General features: G+C 44.9%; 1 long non-coding RNA gene across 1 annotated transcript in view; it reads right to left on the reverse strand.

Annotated features, from left to right (window-relative positions):
• Window positions 1-1,177: 1,177 nt before the first annotated feature.
• The window catches only part of LOC134987555 (uncharacterized), a 51,945-nt gene continuing 32,289 nt past the window's right edge, over window positions 1,178-20,833 (reverse strand). The window contains exon 3 of the long non-coding RNA XR_010193176.1: window positions 1,178-1,416. This is a non-coding gene — a long non-coding RNA (uncharacterized LOC134987555). The remainder of the gene's footprint in view (window positions 1,417-20,833) is intronic.

Consider the following 20,833-nt stretch of genomic DNA (forward strand, 5'->3'; position numbering starts at 1 on the left):
TTCTTGTATAGTTATTTGGTTAGGAAGTCTCTGTTATATTGTAGTGTATCATTTGTACTGTGATTCTTTTTGCAAGTATAATAGTTATAATACAGATAATAGGCTTTGGACCCTAAACCAGTATCTGTGTATTTCCTATAGTTTTAAGTGTTCACTTGAGCGTCGGTGACGCTCGAGCAGCTTTGTAGTTAGTCAGGTTACACAAGGTTGCACTTACACCCTGTATTCACATTAAGGTATTCTGTGTATTTCATTGATAAAAGGTTTAGACATAAAGGTATAGCGTTGTGAGCGTCTGCGCCGCTGGTGATCTCCTCGTGGTCTCGAGCGTCCGCTACGCCATAGCGAATCATTACTCTAGTCATCACCAATAACGTGCTGTCCTGTGATCACTGGGCCGTGAGCGAACGTGACGCTTGAGCGCCTCGCCTTCGGCTGAGCGATCGTTACGCAACTAGCGTACCCTTACGGTACTTCTTAAGTAAACAGCGTACAGTGTTCTTAGACTTCATTAAGGGTTGTTTATACGACAAAAGAATTTAGCATTGTCAGTCCCTATTTTTATTAATGAAAAGTTGGGAGGTATGGAAGCCTCGATCACTCATATACAATGCGGTCAGTGAGTGAGGGTGTAATAATTGGGTATGGGGACCTGCTACATTCAGTGAAGGTAGCACTGATCTAACATGCAGTAACTTCATGAGTGATGTTATAATGGAAGTTAGAGGTGAGGGGACATTAATATACTGTTATAGAATATAACAACAAATGTAAGAGGCATAAATCAGGAATGAAAATATACAGTAGTGCTATGGATTGTATGAGGGAGGGGGGCCCTAAATCAGTATCTCGCTTAGGGCCCCATGAGGTCTAAATCCACCTCTGCCCTAGGCACATTCCTCACATGCCTAATGGGAAACCCACCGCTCGCTGATGCTTTGGTGTTTCATCTGTTGTCTGATTGTTATTATTAATAAACATGTAACATGTTTTGGTTTATTACATGTGCTTTCCTTTTATGACCAATGATATGGCAAATCTTTCTGATATCGGCTTTGGTATTACAGATAATCCTCATGACTGCATTATTTTCTGGCCATAAATGTTTAAAGACTTCCGCTATAATAAACCTACAACCCAGCAATAAATAAATATAGCCACAGTACCGCCAGTGGGAATCATTTATGACGATGAAGCGCAGTGCAATAATATTTGCGGAAAGGAGACTGGAGAGATGAGCTGTGTAGTTTCACATGAATCGAGATCTGTGGTGGAACAGGCTTTGTTGCAGAAGTGCGGAGATACGTTGGTGTCCAAGTTCTGTCCACATCACGTGCACGTTTTTGGGTGAGCGTGGAAATTTCTATGGACTAGGTCACGTGGTTGCAATATTGTCACCTTCTGATGGGGCGATCCCTACCAAAAGTGGGTAAAGAAAAATTGAAACAAGCTTAAGAAGGGGGAGATCACACATTCGGGGGGGGGGGGGGGGGGGGGGGCAGTTCCAGGTTACTGGTGGCCACAGACTCTGCAAACCCTCCTGATAGACCAAGCCCATTTGTAGGCGCATGAATACCGCACCTGTATTTTCTGTGGGATGAAGCAGGGATTTTTGCACCTCATTTTTGGTATCCAGACTCCAGGTCAACACCAATAAGGTCGACACCACTTAGGTCGACACCAATTGGTCGATACACCTTAGGTCGACACCTGAAATAGGTCGACCCGGACAAAAGGTCGACATGGAAAAAGGTCGACATGCGTTTTTCAATTTTTTTTATCATTTGTTGAACTGATCTTTTTCATACTTGACGATCCACGTGGACTACAATTGGGAACGGTAACCGAAGCGAGCCATGCGAGGGGACACGGTGCACTTATTGGGGTTCCCGGTCACATTACGCAGAAAACGACTCCAAAAAAACATAAAAATTCATGTCGACCTTTTTCCATGTTGACCTTGTGCATGTCGACCTAGTTCAGGTGTCGGCCTGAGGTGTGTTGACCAATTGGTGTCAACCCAAGTGGTGTCGACCTAAGTGGTGTTGACCTTGAGTCCCAGACCCCTAGTTTATACCAGATAAGAGGTGCAGTTCCAGTCACTGCACTATGTAGCTCATTCGAGGAGCAAGTAATGCACATTCCACTATATGATAATCACAAGGTGGTTTATGTATAATATTAGCCAATACACACACTAGGTTATATGTAAAAGCAGGAGGTTATCAGAACTGGAAATACTGAGATAGAATATTGTGCTTGGGGTGATAGTTTCCTGCACACAGTACAGACCCCATCAGTAATCACAGTAACAGTGGTCAGCCTATTGTAGCCAAAAAGGACTGATAACAGCAAATATATTGCTATCGGCAGGGGTGGATTTAGGGGTGAGCACGCCCCTAGGCACAACAGTAATGCCCCCCTCTTAGCCTAATTTTATTATTTTCATTGATTGGTTATAAGCCCATTTAATAGAATAATAAAAAAAAGCCAGTATAACATTTCTTTATTTTTATTTATGTATACATACAGTATTTACTAAATTGGAAAGGTTACAGGGGCATTATGTGCATGTGTTACCCGTTTACACTCCATTTAAGACGGCATATTGTACAGTGCAGTGGAAATACCCATTTATACTCCATTCAAGATGGCATATGGTACAGTGCAGTAGAAATATTTTGTAGTTACTTTTACATTTCAGCCTGACAGTACCAAAACATACATCTAAATGCCGCCCCCCAACAAGTGCCACCACTAGACAAGTGCCATGGTATTTATCAAGCCTTACTATGTACCTGTATTCTGTATTGTCAAAGTCGAAAAATATTGCAGTACACACATCACGTACAAACTACACACAGATGGCCTTCGTGCGCGTACTTGCTGTGCTGTGCGTTAACATATTCGCAATTTGCGTATGGTCTCTCTCGCGGTCCTGCGCATTAGCGCGTGGTATGGGTATTTACGGTAGAGTTTGTGAACGCATGGAAGGCTATCAAAACACATTACATATTTAATCCAAATAGTGCACAATGTACACATAGCCTCCCTGCACCACATCAGAAAGTAACAGCAGTTTAAATGGTAACAGAACAAAGGGATTCACCTTTACAGGATAGGAGGGGACAGAACAAGGTTATAAGGTGGTGTTTGGTATCCAGCTGTAGGGTATTTTAAGGGTAACATTCCGGTGTTGGTTTGAGAAAGATTGCATGTTCCTGCAGATAGTTATGTGCAGGAGCAGAATATAGATATAAACTGTATTTACTGTACATTATGTATGCGGCGGGAATCCAGAGGAGACCACCCACAAGAGCAGTTGGAAAAGACATCGCCTACCTATTCAAACCGACCTATGACCTCTCCTGTGCTGTAAATGACCATCCCTGTGTCCAATGGACAAAGAGATTACAGTATCCATTGTGTTATGTTTTGGATGAAGTATATAAAGAGAGCCTGCAGCAGGCCTGGTCAGACACAAGACTCACAACGTTATCTATCAGATGACGGAGGACCAGACTGGGTAGCGCGGCGAATCCACTCACGTATGTAACATTGACTGTAGCCATTTACTCTGTTATATTGTATTGTATTGATTGTATTGTAACCCCCTTTCAGCAATAATACGCTGTGGTGTCGGAACCCAGCGGTAAATTACAAACCGGTGTTGTGTCTTCCTTTCCCTGCTAAGGTTTAAAGGTGCTAAGGTTTAAAGGTGAATTGCTATCGCATTGCATTGCTGTATAAGGTTTAAAGGTGAATTGCTATCGCATTGCATTGCTGTATAAGGTTTAAAGGTGAATTAGTAACGCATCACATTGCTGTATAAGGTTTAAAGTGTGTTCATTGGGTGTGTACGCACTGTGAGTACTTTGTACCGTCAGCGCGGCGTTTGTACGCTAAGTCCGTACACAGCACAGGACTTCGTACGCTAATAGCGTACAAAGTACATAGAGTGTGTATTAAGTACAGCGGCCGCAGCGGCTCCATGGTAAAGTGTATTTAAGGTGTGTTTAAGGTATAGCTTTCATTCCTAAGGATAAATCAGCATGATCAATTGGGGGCTCCTCCGGTTTTCCACATACTTACTACCTAACAGGTCACAGCAGACTTCATCTATCAGCAAAGGGTGGACAGAAAGTATCCTACGTATCCTTTTCCTGGTCGATGGATGCACTGAAAACCCTACTTGATTGCTGATTAGATGGCGTCTGCTCTGCATGGTTTGTAGAGATGCTGGTAGAACTCGTAAGATAAACAGGAAAAAAGCTATTTAAAATCTGTGAATTATTTTTTTTTTGGCGCCAAAAGCGTACACGGCACCCATACTTTGCATACTCTCTCACATTGTTGCCATAACATTCAGATTGCTAGATTCAATTAGACCTGTGTGAAACCGGAGATATTTGTTGCTATATAGTTAAAACTTAAATAAGTATTAAAGGAAGTAAGAGTAAAATCACAAAACGCAGTTCTGGCCCAGTAGTAAGAGGGTTAAAATGGAACAAGTGTGGATTGTGTTTAGTAAGCAATAGTAGTTTTATTGCTCACATTTATAGAATTGTATGATTTGTGTTATTGCGGACGTACGGTTTTGTACACGTGTCTCGGACAAAGTACGGAACTGCACACGCAGCGTAAGAGACACGCACGGTCGCGTGTTTACGCAAATTGTGTAAGAGTGCGGTCGCTAAGTACAAATTACACAATAGTTTGTTTAGTTTAAAGGTGGGACAGTAGCAACGCTACAATAGCACCAAACTAACCGGTTTCGGAAGAAATTTAGTATAAAACAAAATTTAGTATACATATTTTTTTAAATTGCCTCTTGGGTAAAGCTGCCAACTTGAATGAATCCTAATTTTCTGTACAGAAAAACAAAGTATACCTGAGTGAGTGAGCGAACGTAGGGGTGAGTGAAATTGTAACCCAGTAAATCGGGATCCCGTCGTTTGGTACATCAAGTGAGTGGAGACTTGGTGGCGTGGGGCGGCTGACTCACGTTAGTATAAGATTGAAATACGCAAATCGTGAGGTGATTTGTAGAGGAGCGTGATAGTGCATTGTATTGTGAAGTATTGAAGTTAAAAGGTTTTTGTATTACGCTCCAGACTGAGGGTCGCAGTTGGTACATCGACCCGTGGTCGTATGGCAGATAGGTAACAAGTACCTATATGCTGTGCGATTGGACCGCGCATTTGTGGGTGCGATATATATAGCGCAACTGGATACCCCTTTACAAGCTTTGCGGTGTATATTCATTGGAATAGGTAAGTCACTCCTAAACACTACCAGTGAATAGAAATCAGATAGGGACCTCGATGGGTACGCGGTGTTCACTATTGGAGTGAGTCATGGTACTTAGTGGAGAAGGAGTGGATGAAAGTGCTCTAATAACTTTCATCGTCTATTCGTATTGTGCATTGGAGATTGCGTAAAAGGAAAAAGTCCGCGATGGGATCCAATTGCACAAGCGGTGGACGTCTTGTAGCCAGGGTTTAGGTTGAAGAGCCGCGGCCCAAGGGGTCGGCGAGGTTTGTTATGTGTGGTAAATAAATATGGATCACACACTGAAGACTTTTTGTCTGAATGGGAACGTATGACTGACAAAGATAGGGTACCATTCCCTAGGGTGGCCAGCTTTGAACCAGAGGTATTACAGAACTTAAGGTTAAGGATATGTCTGATAAAATCCAAGAAACAAAGGATTAAACATACAGATTGTTTAAATTTATGGCAACAGGAGGGAGATATGCAAAGGAAATTAGCTCACGCAGCAGGTTCCAAACCTAGCAGGAAAACAATGGCGACCGCACCACCACCACCATATATTGTGGGGGAGAAAGTGGCTACAGACAATGGTACATTAGTACAGGACAGGAGAGTAATTGATAAATGTACTAACGCTAACCCTTGCCAGTTGTTTCCCATTTTAAATTTTCCCCAGGACTGCGAGCAGGAAGATGAGCCCAGCACGATATCAGCACTCTCTCTAGCAGCCACCATACAAGACACTCAGGTGGGCACGGCCCAACCAACAAGAGCAGTAGTCAGGCCCCCTAGCGGAGGGATAAGTGAGGTCGTGTCCACAGGTAAGTACGGTACCGTACATTACGCAGAAACAATAGCACCTCACATTGTAGAATCAAACCAGAATGATGTAATTGAATTAAATCCTGTCAGGGTGATTGCAGTCCCCAACGGGAAGACTGACGCTCAGGGAGTCACTCCCATCAGGAACATTGCCATGCATTGTCCTTGGTCCCGGGCAGAGTTAAGGTCAATTATGTCAGAATTTCCCGATCCCAGAAAAGATCTAGTCGCATTCCAAAGGTTCATTAAAGAGTTAGGTAATGCCAACGAACCCACAAACAAAGATTGGCGAATAGTGCTACGGGTATGTTTACCCTCAATATTGACCCTGCAAAATTCATAACCGATTGTAAGTTAGACGCAGAAGTACCTCTCACTGATGAATACAATCAGGAGAATGTACGGCAAATCAATCTGCAATTAGGAGTATATTTCCCTACTGTTGTCAAATGGAATAAAATCTTTTCCATAAGACAAAAGGAAGGTGAAATGGCATCCGAATATTTCCATCGAGCACTGCAGGAAATGTCTAGATACACTGGGATCGAGGACATAAAAGATAATGTGCATCACAGGGAGGTAGCTGTTACTGTATTAATGGACGGGTTAAAGGAGGCATTAAGAACAAGGGTACAGACCTCTCTACCAAACTGGAGAGGTATTTCGGTGGCTGCATTGAGAGAGTCCGCTATCGAGCACGATAGGAACATCAGTAAGCACAGGGAGTCTCAGGGGGAAAAGCTGATGACTGTGAGTATAGACGCACTTACAAAAAGGCCATATCAGCCAAAACCCCAGACCCCTGATGGTAAGTCACATGTAGTAACATGCTATACTTGTCACAAGGTAGGACATTACTCAAGGGAATGTAGGAATAAAGGTACACATCATGTATACCGACCCCCTAGACCAGAATATGAACCGCACTACAATGCACATAATTGGGATCAGGGACCACTCAGGAGAAATTACGAGCCACATGCAGGGGAAACAAGGAGGTACCCACCAAGGAGGGACTGGCAGGCCTCCAAAAACTCACAGCTACCCCCCTCACATATTGTAGCTGCCAATGCGCTGCGGGAGGGTCTCGCCACACAATAGGGGTTGGGCCACACCTGCAGTCTGCAGCCAGTGAAGTTGATTGCTAGCCTTGGTAGTGAACCTGAGGTCACGGTTGATGTAGCTGGTGTACCATTACCTTTTCTTGTTGATACAGGGGCGGCCAGGTCAGTGTTAAATTCGACAGTAGGTATAAAAACCACGGGTAAAACAATTTCGGCAATGGGAGTAACAGGAACTGTGCAACAATACCCTTTGAGTAGACCTGCAGAGATTACGACAGGGCCCTTGCAAACCAAACATTCTTTCCTGTTGGCTGCATCGGCTCCGACTAATCTACTCGGGAGAGATTTATTGTGTAAAATGGGGTATGTCATATACTGTATTCCTGAGGGTGTCTTCTTGGATATACCTGGGAACCACGCTCAAGAAGTGCAAGATATATTAGACACCCCTCAAAGGCTAATGTCGCATTCTACTGTTATAGACAAGTGTCCATCAAAGGTAGAGGAAATGATCTCACAAATACCGGGTTCCCTTTGGACCAAAGATGGACAAGACACTGGATTGATGGTGAATGTAGCTCCAGTAGTAGTGCAAGTAAAAGATGGTAGGATAGCTCCAAAAATCCCTCAGTATCCTCTAAAGCCAGAGGTAGAATTAGAAGTGTACCCCGTCATAGAGCGGTTGCTACAATAGGGCATCCTAGTCAGGACGTCCAGCACTGCCAATAGTCCCATCTTCCCTGTGAAAAAGAGTGGGGGGAGGGGTTACAGGCTAGTGCAGGATCTAAGGGGGATAAACAAGATAGTTGAGAGCCAATTCCCCGTAGTGCCCAATCCAGCTGTCATCCTCATGCAAATTCCCTCTACTGCAAAATTCTTCAGTCATCGACCTCTTTTCTGCCTTCTTTTCTGTCCCTTTGCACCCTGACAGCCAATATAATTTTGCTTTTACATACAGGGGAGTAAAGTACACCAGGACTCGGCTTCCCCCAGGTTTCATTGACAGCCCGAGTATTTTCTCCCAGGCCTTGCATGACTGTTTACAATCCTTTCAACCTGAGAGTGGATTAGTGCTAATACAGTATGTCGATGACTTATTGTTGTGTTCTGACTCACTCGAATCGTCCTTGAAAGACACGAAACAGCTTCTGTTTCATCTTTCCCAAACGGGACACAAGGTTTCAAAGGATAAGTTGCAGTTGTGCCAGACCAGGGTAAAATATTTGGGACATTGCTTGACTCAAGGACTTAGACACCTCACCGCTGATAGAATACAGGCGATTCGCGACATGACTCTGCCACAAATGCAGCAACAGATCCGCACTTTCCTTGGAATGTGTGGGTACTGTCGAAACTGGATTCCAGGGTTCTCTATACTGGCTTTACCTTTGCAAGAAATGGTCTCTTCAAACAAACCAGAACGGGTCTCGCACACAGATGAGTCCGAACTGGCCTTTGAGAGACTCAAACAGTGCCTATCACAGGCACCTGCATTAGGTATGCCAGATTATGGGAAGCCCTTTGAATTATACGGTACAGAAAGTGCAGGGTGCACGGCAGGAGTTTTAACCCAGAGACATGGTGATGCCAGCAGGCCGGTAGCTTACTACAGTGCACAGTTGGACACCGTAGCGCGGTCTTTCCCCACATGCTTGCGAAGTGTTGCAGTGATAGCTTTGCTAGTAAGTAAAAGAGAGGACGTAGTGTTAGGACACAACCTGACCATCCATACACCTCATGCAGTATCAGCCTTACTGAACTCCGCCCAAACCAGACATGTCTCATCGTCACGGTTTACAGAGTGGGAATTATCACTGATGGCCCCTGTAAACATCACCATCAAAAGATGCAGCGCACTAAATCCTGCAACTTATCTGCCAAGTGTGCCTGGACAGGCACAAAGGGTGGAGGATGAGAATGATGGTGAAGGAGGATTTAGTGCAGACACTGATACGCATGATTGTATAGAATACCTGAATCAGACTTTCACTGCGAGACCTGACATCAGTGACAACCCACTGGAAGGCGTAGATTTTACCTTCTACACTGACGGTAGTTGCCACAGACAGACGGACTCAGGAGACCTGTGTACTGGATATGCAGTTGTAGACGACAGAGGTATCATAGAAGCTGAACCCCTGGGCCCACCGCACTCAGCACAAGTTGCTGAGTTGGTCTCCCTAACCAGAGCATGTGAATTGGCCAAGTGTAAGTCAGCTAATATATACACAGATTCTAGGTATGCCTTTGGAGTGGTGCATAATTTCGGGGCCCTATGGCACCTCAGAAATGTCATGACGGCAGCTGGCACACATGTAGCGCATGCGTCCCACATAAAAAGACTTCTAACAGCGATACAGGAACCAGACAGAGTGGCTGTTATCAAGTGCAAAGCACATACTTACAACCAAGACCCAATTTCACTTGGTAACAGCCGGGCAGACGGAGCTGCTAAATCAGCAGCAAGCACCCCCATACAAACGACATCACATCACTGATGACATTTAACACGATCAACACACAACAATTAATTGAAATGCAAGATTTGTGTTCATTACAGGAAAAGGCAGTCGAGGTCAAAGGGATATGGCCAAGAATCCTCAGGACTGTGGACAGGTGGACAAGGTAAGCCAGTGGCCCTCAGAGCATATCTTCCAAGCTTAGCTGAGGTGGCACACGGTCTGACTCATCTGGGTAAAGAGGGTATGTGTAAGCTGGTGAGAGCCTACTGGTATGCACCAGGATTCTCTTCTCATGCAGGTAAGAGAGCAATGACATGTTTTACTTGCTTGAGGAAGAATATTGGAAAGTCAATACCAACAGAGCCATCCCATATCCCTCCGACAGACACACCTTTTCAGGTAATACAAATCGATTTCATACAGTTACCACCCTGTAGGAATTTAAAATATGTGTTAGTTTGTATTGATGTATTTTCTAACTGGGTAGAAGCGTTCCCTGCTGCCACAAATACTGCTACGTTCACTGCAAAGAAAATTGTGCAGGAATTTGTGTGTAGATATGGTATCCCTAGAATAATTGAAAGTGATAGGGGTACCCATTTTACAGGTGAAGTCTTTCAGGTCATGTGCAAAATGATGGGAATTAATAGCAAGCTGCATACTCCGTACCGTCCACAGGCGAGTGCAAAGTTGGAGAGAGTGAATAGCACTATTAAGAACAAGCTGAGCAAATTAATGGTTGAAACTGGATTGTCGTGGCCAGAAGCTTTGCCACTAGTGTTGTACAGCATCAGAACCACTCCCAGGTCTCCCCTTAACCTATCACCCTTTGAAATTCTTTTTGGTCGACAACCTCATGTAATGATAGACCCCCAGGATGATTTGAAATGTAATAATGAAGTGACTGTGAAATATTTGGTTGGGATGAGCCAGCAACTGAGAAATCAACAAAGAAATTTAAAGCTGGTGATTCCTGACCTACCGAACAGTAATTGTCATGACATTGAACCTGGGGATTATGTGATGATTCGAAATTTCTTACGCTCAGGTTGCCTCATAGACAGGTGGGAAGGACCATATCAAGTCTTGTTAACCAGCACAACAGCATTGAAGGTCGCTGAAAGAGAGACTTGGATCCACTCGTCCCACTGCAAGAAGGTCGCTGACCCGGAGAGAACTCGTGACAAAGAGCAGAGTGTAGAGAATCTCGTATCACTGGAGTGTCTGTTCCGAGAAAGTTGAGAGGCAGGACTGTTGAAGGGCATCTGAGCACAGAGAGTAACAAGAGCTAGAACGGTTGTCGCACCACTTTCTTTTTTCACCTCCCCCTGCATTTTTTCTTTCTTTTCTCCTTCTTATTTTCCTCCTTTCCCCTAACAAAATGGATCGATCACAAGAGACTGCGTTTCGGGTTCTATTAGTAATTCTGGTTTTGATAAGGACAGTTTGTTTTTGTGAGGGTCCCAGAGAGGTCGAGCAGGGATCTGGAATGGGTTCTGATGGCAAGTATGAATTTGTAGGATCTCAGGATCAGCGCATCATTTTGGTAAAGGCTGGCATCAGTAAGCGCTCTGGTAGTCAGGGAGCTCGGAGGCACTGTGAGGGGTTATTGTCTGATGAATATTGTATTTGTAGGAATTGTGAGAATATAGTTGAGGATGGGTGCATCCAGAGATGTCAGTCCAACCTTAATATCGACATGGACCGTCATCCGTTGAGTGATTACCACTCACTAGTGGATAAGGTCTTAAACCAGACAGAATGCTGGGTCTGCTCACAGGTACCTCAAGGTCAGAGCAAGTCAGGATTAGTACCGTACCCTTTAGCAATAGATGAGGTACTCGAATTGCGAGGTGGGAGACCGGTGGACAAGAAATTCAATATCTCTAGGCCCCCTAGTTCGAAGCTCCACCAATATCATGTAGACAGGTCCTTATTGTGTTTCAATATTTCCAATTACCGAAAACCGGGAAAATTGGGAAGTGACGTGGAATAACCAGACAATGAACTTTTCACACAGAGCTGATAGGATACCCATAGACTCTGAACTTGTACGCCAAATAGCCAACAGTGGGAGGTATTTTCGGTATAGGTATACTCGTGGAAGCAAGACCATGTGGGTTGGAGAAGTATCGCCAGGGTATTGTGCCCATATCATCCAGCCCGATACTTGTACTGAGCAGATGGGAGAACTAGGGATACGTTTCTTTACTTGGAAAGTTTGTAATATGGTGATGTCATATTTTGTCCCCTATGTTCTCCCAGATGATGCCTATTTCATATGTGGGAGGAAGGCGTACAAGTGGCTTGACCCGAGCTCAGAGGGATTGTGTTATATTGGGAGAGTATTACCAGAGGTCACGACCATAACCCATGATAAGATGAAAGACGTTCACCGCAGTGCTCAGGCTCCTTATACTCATACTCACTATGAACACATCATCAAGAGACACCTCATAGATAGGACAGAGCACGCAGCCTCTGATTTGATCCACGAATCCACCGGGATTCAATTCCTTCTCGCTTTAGACATTACCCGTACTGCCAGAGGAATTATAAATTATAGGTATATCCATGCGCTAGCGAACTTGATAGATAATATCACTGAGATGTATGACGACACCTTCAGGTATACGAGAAGGGAGTTACAAGCATACAAGAAGGAACTGATTCAGCACAGGATGGTCCTAAATTATATCACAGCCGTGACAGGTGGGTACAGTGTTACTCTGGCACGACCCAACGGAGATTATCGATCAAAAGATGGACGATACCTTGCAGTTGAAGTGGGAGTTCAGGAGGAAATACAACCTTAACTTGGCGACTGTGAGTAATGAACTGACCGGCTGGGTCTCATGGTTGAACCCACGAAATTGGTTCTCAGGTTTAGGATAGTGGGCTCAAAATTTTATTATGAGTGTAGGGAAGTTTCTCCTTTGTATCCTGGGAGTCGTCATAATTATTGGTTTGATATTTAGGTGTGTTCGAATTCTGACGCGGCGCAAGCACGGCACAAAGTTGATGAGTCTAAGGAGCGAGGGCGCTGTTATAGCAGAAGATTTAATTTATGACCCATCCATAGAGACAGTGTTATGATAAGGATTGCAAATGAATTTCATGGCCTGTTTCTTTCACCCGTTTTTCTTTTGTCTCCCCCTCTGCCCAGATACATCCATCCGGAAAAAGACATCAGCCCTACCCAAAATGTTTATGTGAATGTATTTTATTTATATGTCTTATCTTCATCTCTGCAACCTTCAGTTAATAGCACACATAGATATTTTTCTGTTTAGTGATTAGATAGTGGCAGTTATTGGTGACTGCCAAAGGGTGGACTGTCAAAGTCGAAAAATATTGCAGTACACACATCACGTACAAACTACACACAGATGGCCTTCGTGCGCGTACTAGCTCTGCTGTGCGTGCACATATTCGCAATTTGCGTATGGTCGCTCTCGCGGTCCTGCGCATTAGCGCGTGGTATGGGTATTTACGGTAGAGTTTGTGAACGCATGGAAGGCTATCAAAACACATTACATATTTAATCCAAATAGTGCACAATGTACACATAGTATTCCTGCACCACATCAGAAAGTAACAGCAGTTTAAATGGTAAAAGAACAAAGGGATTCACCTTTACAGGATAGGAGGGGACAGAACAAGGTTATAAGGTGGTGTTTGGTATCCAGCTATAGGGTATTTTAAGGGTAACATTCCGGTGTTGGTTTGAGAAAGATTGCATGTTCCTGCGGATAGTTATGTGCAGGAGCAGAATATAGATATAAACTGTATTTACTGTACATTATGTATGCGGCGGGAATCCAGAGGAGACCACCCACAAGAGCAGTTGGAAAAGACATCGCCTACCTATTCAAACCGACCTATGACCTCTCCTGTACTGTAAATGACCATCCCTGTGTCCAATGGACAAAGAGATTACAGTATCCATTGTGTTATGTTTTGGATGAAGTGTATAAAGAGAGGCTGCAGCAGGCCTGGTCAGACACAAGACTCACAACGTTATCTATCAGATGACGGAGGACCAGACTGGGTAGCACGGCAAATCCACTCAGGTATGTAACATTGACTGTAGCCATTTACTCTGTTATATTGTATTGTATTGATTGTATTGTAACCCCCTTTCAGCAATAATAAGCTGTGGTGTCAGAACCCAGTGGTAAATTACAAACCGGTGTTGTGTCTTCCTTTCCCTGCTAAGGTTTAAAGGTGAATTGCTATCGCATTGCATTGCTGTATAAGGTTTAAAGGTGAATTAGTAACGCATCATATTGCTGTATAAGGTTTAAAGTGTGTTCATTGGGTGTGTACGCACTGTGAGTACTTTGTACCGTTAGCGCGGCGTTTGTACGCTAAGTCCGTACACAGCACAGGACTTCGTACGCTTATAGCGTACAAAGTACGTAGAGTGTGTATTAAGTACAGCGGCCGCAGCGGCTCCATGGTAAAGTGTATTTAAGGTGTTTTTAAGGTATAGCTTTCATTCCTAAGGATAAATCAGCATTATCAGTATATCCCTATTTGACTGTGGGGAGATTTATCAAACCTTGGAGAGAGATAAAGTACAAACAATCAGACTCTAATTTGCCATTTTACAGACTTTGGAGCATATTTACTAAAACGTGGAAAGAGATAACGTGGAGAGAGATAAAATACCAGTTACAGGCTGTGTTTGAAAAAATGACAGGAGCTGATTGGTTGGTACTTTATCTCTCCCCAGTTTATCTCTCTCCAATCTTTGATACATCTCCTCCAAAGGGAATTAATGCAAGAGCTGAATAATGTCAAAGGTCGCTCCAACCAGGTCCGGTGTTTAGTGGGGATCCATGGGCCTAATTCAGACCTGATCGCTGTGCTGCAATTTACACTGTCCTGCGCCCAAGGGGAGTGAAAATTTGCCCCGTGCAAGTGTGCAGTTGCATGTGTACGCTGTGCAAAAATTCCCCTCAGTCAGCGGACAGCTGCAAACCCATTCGCATCACACTCACCATCTAATGTTTTCCCATTCTGCGCAGTGTGTGCAGTCTGTGCGTAGCTCAATACTTACTCCTCCAGTGCAAGGAAATCAGGCTGATCGGGGGCGGAGCTGACGTCACACACCCTCCCTGAAAACGCTTGGGCACGCCTGCTATTTTCCTGACACTCCAGAAAACGTCCAGTTACCACCCACAAATGTCCTCTTCCTGTCAATCACCTTGCAAACGCCCGTGCAATCGAAATTTCCCCACCATCCTGTCGCTGCTGTCCGTCACGCATGTGCATTGCGGCGCATACGCACGCGCAGTAGTTCGATAATCGCACAGCGGCGACCAGGTCTGAATCGGGCCCCTTGTTCTCCTCTGCCGCCCCAGCAGATGGCCTAAAAACTATATCCCTGAGTTAATATTGAAAACCAGATCATAATATACCAAAAAAAAACAAAAAAAACTCAAACAAACACCACAACCAGGATAAGGCGCTAAGATATAAAGTATATAAGATATTTACATATTTACCTTTCAATCCCCGCTCCAGCGGCGGTGTGAGGACGCTCACAGCCCTCCTTCTGTTTGTGTGTTTACTTGTGCTAAATAGATTATGTTAATCAGGCATATAAATTCATGCAACTGTTATTATGGTATTTTAATCAGAGAGTCTGCCACGGCAAGCCTTCATTAGAATTCTCCTAATCTCACTTGTTAGTGTAACAAACAGTAATAAATGCCGAGAAAACTCGGATTAAGTCACAGCCACTGAGACATTAAAGGAGGAATATGGAAATGTCTCAAATCTTTGCATTATTTATCTAAATGTCACGTAAACAGTTCAGGAATATCGGGCTCATTATAGGGATGGGGATCAGGGAGACCTAAAGACAGTAATTAGCTTTCCTATCTTGTACGTTCACAATATGATTCTCATACAACCCAGTGCAAGTTTATTTGTTTTATTTCTGCATAGATGAGGAAGATAATCTTATCCTAGAGCTTGCCAAATTATATTAACTTGTTAGGTACCGGCGGTAATTGCTAGCTGAGGGTTTCTATTAAACAGTATGGATGGATTAGAAAATGAGTTTTGAAAAATAATCAGACAATTAATTATCTCATCTATACAACAGATATGAAGAACTGAAAAGTGTAATATGCTATTCACCTAAGCACCCTGTAATGAAGAAGAGTCTGCAAGAGTTGGGGAAAGCCGCATTGAGAATATAATATATATATATATATATATATATATATATATATATATATATTAGTCCTGATGAAGGGTTCCATTCACTGAAACGCTGAAATAAACACCTTATTTTCACCTTTAAAAGAAGATTAGGAGTATCGCCCTCCGTTTATTAGTGCATAGTGGGTGAGTGCTTGGGAGGGCACCCAAGCGAGTATATTTCTGGGTTTGCAGCAGCCCTTAGAGTGCTGGATTCTCCATTCTGCAAATACAGTATACAGTATATACTAGCTGTTCTTTGCACGGGAGTTTCTGAGTTTCACGGTTATACAATGTAAATGAGTGTTAAAAATCTGGTAAATCTATAGAGCTGTAAATCTGAGATGTCTTAATGTAAGTAAAAATATTAATCCATGGTTCTTGGTGTTACCCGAGGAGCACCTGACCACCTGTAGCAGTTTATTAAATTCTACCCACTGGAGATGTAATCCAAATTATGATCCGATTGTCCGTTTTGGTGTTATCGTTCACGCAACGCAAGCCACGCATAGGTAATGACGTCATTATGTCAACTTCCTTTTCATCCCCTTAGGGGAGGTTTATTACAATTCTAATTACGTAGTTTTCCTATTTCTCTTACGTCCTAGAGGATACTGGGGTTCCATTTAGTACCATGGGGTATAGACGGGTCCACTAAGAGCCATGGGCACTTTAAGAATTTGATAGTCTGGGCTGGCTCCTGCCTTTACGCGCCTCCTACCAGACTCAGTTTAGAAAATGTGCCTGGAGGAACAGGTCACGCTTATGGAAGCTCCTGAACAGTTTTCTGCATTTATTTTATATGTTTGTTATTTTCAGGCAGGACTGGATGGCACCAGCCTGCCTGCTTCGTGGGACTTAAGGGGGTAACGGCCCAACCTCTTGAAGGGTTAATGGTCCCGTTCCCCGCTGACAGGACACTAGCTCCTGAGGGAACTATTTGCAAGCCCCACCACGGCGAGCATACTTTCCCGCAGCACGCCGCCACCCCTAACAGAGTCAGAAGAAAGAAGAGTGGTGAATACTAAGCCAGTGTCCCGACTAGCAGGTTGCCGGCCATTATGGCGGCATGAGGGTACGGAGACGCACGGCTTCTAACCGGGGTGGAATGCGTCTCCAGACACAGTACGCAGCTGCATCTCAGTACACTGTACACAGTACCCACACTGGCAAACACAGCCTTAAAATGGTGTTCTCTCCATTTTAAGCACCAGATTACCTCAGCCAGTATAAAAAAAGTGGAAAGACCGCGCGCCATTGAAGGGGCAGGGACTTCACTATGAGCGGATTCAGCAGCTCATTTACCCATTTTCCCTCTGCAGTGGACACAGATGCTGACTGACAGGGACGCGCAGCTCCTCCGCAGAGACTCCAGATTACCTCAGCGGTACCAGGGGGTCATAGCAGGGGGGGAGCGATTATTAGTGTACTCCTAAGTCCCCTATCAGGGCACTTAGTCTGTGACCCGGCTAAGCTTGGCATTAGCGATAAGGGCGCGGTGGGGGCTGGCTCCAAATAACTCTATGTCTCCCTGAAGAGCTCTTTGTGGGTTAATTGTGCTTAACCTTTTTGCGCGCGTGTGTGTGTGTGTGTGTGTGTGTGTGTGTGTGTGTGTGTGTGTGTGTGTGTGCTGTCACATTTACATTATGTCAGGCAAAGAGTGTGTGTCTTGTACACCGGAGTGTTACTCTTCACCAGGGGGCTCACTACTGGGTACTCAGGGCAGTGCACCTTCCCAGAATAGCGGGGCTGAACCGGATTGGGTTTCTTCCATTAAGGGAATGATCTCAAATATTTCTACAAAGCTATCCCGCAATGAGAAAGATATGCAATGCTTAAGACAGACTGTGGATTAGTCTATGAATAGAGACTTAGTCCCCAAACCAGCGTCTCAATCCCCTCCCATTTGTCCGCAAAAGCGATCTCTGGGCCATATCCTGCAGTCTGACTCTGACGGTCAGACATGGAGGAGAGTGAGGTGGATTTAGAGGAGGGGGGGGGGGCTACTCTGTCACAGAGAATAGAGGCTCTTATAGAGGCTATCAGAGATGTTCTGCAAATTCCTGATAAGGTGTCAGAGGAGTGTGAGGAATCTTATTTTAATGTAAAAAAGGAGTCCTCAGTCACTTTTCCTGCATCAAGGGAATTGAATACCCTGTTTGAAGAACTGTGGGTCAATCCTGATAAGAAATTTCAAATCCCTAAAAGGTTGCTCTCATCTTTTCCTTTTCCCCTAGAGGATAGGAAAAAATGGGAAAATCCACTGATAGTGGATGCATCAGTCTCTAGGCTGTCACGTAAAATTGAATTGCCTGTCCCTGGTGCAGCCTCCCTAAAAGATACGGCTGATCGTAAAATTGAGACTACACTCAAATCATTGTTCACAGCTGCTGGGATGGCCCAAAGACCCACTGTTACATGTGCGTGGATCACAAAAGCCACTGCTAAATGATCAGGTAACCTAATTGAGGGGTTAGATTCCTTGTCTAGGGGGGATGTTGTTTTACTCCTGCAGCATATACAGAACTCTGCGAACTTTATGGTGGAAGCCATAAAAGAGATTGGTTTGCTTAATGCACCCACCACCGTTATGGTAGTGTCAGCACGCAGGGGCTTATTGCTACGCCAGTGAACTGCTGATGCGGACTCCAGGAAAGGCGTGGAAGGCCTGGCATTCACAGGAGAGGCCTTGTTTGGAGACGAACTAGACAAATGGATCTCCAAAGCTACTGCGGGTAAGTCTACGTATCTTCCTTCCGCAGCTCCCCCAGCCAGGAAAGCTTATTTAGCTTCAAATTTACAGTCCTTTCGGACAGCCAAGTTTAAGGGAAAATCCAGAGGTGCTTCTACGTCTTCCAGAGGTGCAAGAAGTAAATCACGCAAACCAGCAACTGCAGGTGCTCAGGAACAGAGCTCAGGCTCTGCTTCCTCAAAGCCTTCAGCATGACGGTGGACCGCGAGGCCTGGAAGGCTGTGAGGTGGGAGCCTGACTAAAATTCTTCAGTCACATCTTGTCAAGTTCGTGCCAGGATCCCTGGGTCATAGATCTTATTTCCAGGGCTACGGACTGGAGTTCCAAGACCTCCCACCTCACAGATTCTCCAAATCAGGCTTACCAGCTTCACAAGAGGCAAGTATAACTTTACAGCAGGCCATCCAAAAACTGGTACAGACTCAAGTCATTGTTCCAGTTCCACCTCATCTGCACAACAAGGGGTACTATTCCAACTTGTTTTTAGTACCAACACCGGACGGTTCGGGGGGAAGGGGGGGGGGGGGTATGAAAAGTAGATAGTAACTAGGTCGACGGTGTCTAGGTCGACCACTATTGGTCGACGGGGTCTCTAGGTCGACAGGGTCTTTAGGTTGACAGGTCAAAAGGTCGACATGAGTTTTTTATGTTTTTTTTTGTGTCGTTTTCTTCGTAGAGTGACCAGGAACCCCAGTTAGTGCACCGTGTCCCCTCGCATGGCTCGCTTCGCTCGCCATGCTTCGGGCAAGGTGCCTCGCTTCACTCGGCACAGATTACTGTTCCAATCATAGTCTACATGAATCGTTAAATATGAAAAGGTTAAAAAAAAGAAAAAGAAAGTGAAAAACTCATGTCGACCTTATGACTTGTTGACCTAGAACATGTCGACCTAGAGACCCTGTCGACCTAGAAACCCTGTCGACCTGGTTACTGTCGACCAATAGTGGTCGACCTAGATAGTGTCAACCTAATTACTGTCGACCTAGAGACCGGATCCCATGGTACGGTACGACCAATTCTGAACCTCAAGTCCTTGAATCTGTTCTTAAGAGTGTTCAAGTTCAAGATGGAGTCTCTGAGAGCGGTGATCTCAGGTCTGGAGGAAGGGGAATTCCTTGTGTCTCTGGATATCAAGGATGCGTACCTTCACATTCCGATCTGCCCGCCTCATCAGGCTTATCTACGGTTTGCACAACAGGACTGTCACTACCAGTTCCAGGCCCTGCCACAGAGGGTATTCACCAAAGTGATGGCAGAGATGATGTTTCTCCTTCGCAAGCAGGTAGTGAACATAATTCCATACCTGGATGATCTTCTGATAAATGCGCCGTCCAGGGAGAGGTTGGTGAACAGCATTGGCCTCTCAACCAAACTTCTCCAGGATCACGGGTGGAATCTGAACCTTCCGACATTTCACCTAGAGCCATCACAGAGGCTCCCATTCCTGGGAATGATACTGGACCCGGAGTCGCAGAAAGTGTTCCTTCCGTTGGAAAAGGTATTGGTAATCCAGTCGATGGTTCCTGAAGCCAACCCGGATATCGGTGCATCTATGCATTCGACTTCTGAGAAAAATGGTGGCCTCTTACGAGGCGTTTCAATACGGAAGGTTCCATGCAAGACCCTTCCAGCTCGATCTGTGGGAAAAATGGTCCGGATCGCATCTTCACATGCACCAGAGGATCCATCTGTCACCAAAAGCCAGGATCTCCCTTCTGTGGTGGCTATAGATTTCTCACCTCGTCGAGGGTCGGAGGTTCGGAATTCAGGACTGGATTCTGTTAACCACAGACGCAAGCCTCAGAGGTTGGGGGGTGCAGTTTTATGGAAGATGGTCAAGTCAGGAAGTCACCCTTCCAATCAACATTCTGGAACTCAGGGCCATATACAACGCCCTTCTGCAGGCCTCTTATCTCCTTCAGGATCGGGCCATTCAGGTCCAGTCGGACAATGTGATGGCAGTTACATACATAAACCGACAGGGCAGAACGAAAAGCAGAGCAGCAATGTCAGAGGTGTCAAAAATTCTCCTCTGGGCAGAAAAAAGCGCTGTGGCGTTGTCAGCGGTCTTCATTCCGGAAGTAGACAACTGGGAAGCAGACTTCCTCAGCAGACACAACCTGCACCCGGGGGAGTTGGTCCTTCACCCGGAAGTGTTCAGGTGCTTGACACGTCGGTGGGGACATCCACACATCGACATGATGGCTTCATGTCTCAACAAGGAGCTCAAGCGGTATTGTTCC

This window comes from Pseudophryne corroboree, chromosome 2 (genome assembly GCF_028390025.1).
Source record: "Pseudophryne corroboree isolate aPseCor3 chromosome 2, aPseCor3.hap2, whole genome shotgun sequence".
Lineage (NCBI taxonomy): Eukaryota > Metazoa > Chordata > Amphibia > Anura > Myobatrachidae > Pseudophryne > Pseudophryne corroboree.